This window comes from Salvelinus sp. IW2-2015, unplaced genomic scaffold, assembly GCF_002910315.2.
Source record: "Salvelinus sp. IW2-2015 unplaced genomic scaffold, ASM291031v2 Un_scaffold8049, whole genome shotgun sequence".
Lineage (NCBI taxonomy): Eukaryota > Metazoa > Chordata > Actinopteri > Salmoniformes > Salmonidae > Salvelinus > Salvelinus sp. IW2-2015.
The window spans coordinates 8,742-11,289 of NW_019949309.1; the positions used below are offsets into that span (position 1 = coordinate 8,742).

Sequence of the window (2,548 nt, forward strand, 5' to 3'; positions counted from 1 at the left end):
GGGGATTTGTACTAACGTTACTATCTGTACTTACTGGTGGCACAGACGCTGTTTCACCCTTCCTACACTGAAATTACCCTTGCCTAACGATTGCGTCTGAAGCTGGGCTTGCAGCACAGCTATCCTCGCCGTAAAGCGATCGTTCTCCTGTATATTATGAGTACAGCTGTCAATTACCGTGTTTATAATGTGAATTACCGTGTTTATAATGTCTGAGACCCTGTTTATAATGTCAATTACCGTGTTTATAATGTGAATTACCGTGTTTATAATGTGAATTACCATGTTTATAATAACTGAGGCCCTGTTTATAATGTGAATTACCGTGTTTATAMTGGGAATTACCATGTTTATAATGTCTTGTACCGTGTTTATAATGTCTATTATCGTGTTTGTCATGTGAATTATCGTAATTTCACCCCTAGAGGGGACGAGGGAACGCTAATCATTATGGAAGTGTATATCTGCTTTTCTTTTGGGGGGGAAATGCAAATTGGCTAATGAGAAATCAGTATCATATTTTCTTTACTTTTTTCATGTATATATGCGCATAATCTCGGATAACCCAGGACTAAAATCTTGTGTAATTTGGTCAGATGATAGATTACCATTTATTTTCACGTCGTCTGGCCACATGAGATTATTGTGCGCATTATCTGGGACAAAATTCAAATGCAAAAAATCTGTTTTGTTGTATCCTGAGAACTTTGTTCTGAGTAATTTCCGTCCAATCACCAAAGTGTTCTCTCTCAATTGTTACCATGGTTATGCTACTATCTTGCTTCTCCTATTTGTTTCTTATGGAGACATTTCAATTTGGGCGTGTTCATATAGGCCCCTYCCCCTGAGTGTAAAGGGTTAAAACTATCATGTTGATGTTATGGATGATTATAATAGCTTAGTCTATGAATTGTGTAGTTACATTTCTCCATCCTCATCCCTAACGCTGGTTAGCAAAAAAAAATGACCGCTTTGTTGGGGTGTCCGCTTTGATGTTGCTTGAATCCCAGATTGCTCCTTGAGTTAAAGTACAATATTTTTGTGGTATGAAAAGCTGTTTTCTGAGAAATAAGTCCACAGTCACAAAGGAAGTATATGTAGGTCTACATGTTTTTAATCAATGATCAACATTTCACCATGAAAATCATATTTTATGAAACACAGGAAATTGATAAGACTTTGGTCTTGTTTATTCAGCAGCTTCTTTTCCCTGTAAGAAGAAAGAAATAACAGAATGGATCAGTATTAATAATGAACATGATAAATATATCAACACTTGGAAATAACAGAATGGATCAAGTATTTACGACTCTGTGCTCAGCTTGATTTTCGATTTTGAAGTACCAACTAAATTTGGATTATTTACCCTGTCCTGAAATGTGTTTCTCAGAGATCCTCAACATTTGAGTGATTGTAAAAGGTCAGTATTAACGTCTGTGAAGAATGAATCATAGGTGGTGTTGATGTGGTCATGTTTGAACATCAGTCAGGTGTAGGTTTAGCAGCACTTCTGTACCTTTCCRCTGTCGCGGCTCTTGGATCTGAGCTTGTTGACCTGAGTCTCAGCGATGTCAGCACGCTCCTCGGCCTCCTCCAGCTCATTCTGAACCTTCCKGAACTTAGACATGTGCTGGTTGGATGCTTCCTCCTGGGTARAGAARAGAGAGGGAGAGCCTAACATCAGTATTGAACGTTTGAAGCTTCACGCTGGCCATCCCCTGTGGAAGGGAAAATGTTGCAAGATATAAGTGATCAGCTCAAATTATCACCACAGTAATACTCCGTAGCGAAATCGCTGTGTTTCTTCTCAAAATGTCACCCTGGCCCGTGAGTTAACAGCAGGGGTTAAAAGGGGTTTTTTTTTTTTTTAAAAAAATCAGCAAGGGGGTGAGTTCACAGCAGGGTGAGTTAACAGCAGGGTCAGAGGGTGGATTGAAAGACAGATTGCTGGAAATGTATTTGATCATATAAAAATACACAGGAGCATTGTGTAATGGCTTTTTCCTCTGAATCACCCACTACATCATGAAATGTCGTTGTTTTCATTATAGACCCCTTTAATTAAAATCGTAAAAGTTCATAGGAGTAGCAACACTTCTTGGCCAGTAGAAGATATTCCTCTGTTTTACAAAGATTTGTTACGTCTGACTTCACCACCTCACATAAATGCCTACATTTATTTCTCCCACAAAGGTGCGTGAGCTCGAGTCTGAGGTGGAGGCCGAGCAGAGAAGAGGTGTAGACGCGGTCAAGGGAGTCCGCAAGTATGAGCGCAGAGTCAAGGAGCTCACTTACCAGGTAAGAAAAGTGCATTCTTCACACACTCAAGCACACTGGTTTGTGTGTTAAACTGGACTATTGATTCTTGTAACTTCTCCCACAGACTGAGGAGGATAAGAAGAACGTTGCCAGACTTCAGGACCTGGTAGATAGCTGCAGATGAAAGTGAAGGCCTACAAGAGGCACGCTGAGGAAGCGGTGAGTCACAGACTTAGTCAAAACCTCTGAAAGCTTACATTCCCTAGTAGACATTACAAACGTCTAGACA

The 2,548-nt window shown here is 40.0% G+C and overlaps 1 long non-coding RNA gene across 1 annotated transcript; it reads right to left on the minus strand.

Annotated features, from left to right (window-relative positions):
• Positions 1–1,094: 1,094 nt before the first annotated feature.
• Positions 1,095–1,698, minus strand: LOC112079454 (uncharacterized). Its single transcript, XR_002895950.2, has 2 exons — positions 1,517–1,698; positions 1,095–1,210 (listed from the first exon to the last, which is right to left on the minus strand). It is a non-coding gene; the product is annotated as an uncharacterized lncRNA (long non-coding RNA).
• Between the last annotated feature and the right edge of the window lie 850 nt (positions 1,699–2,548).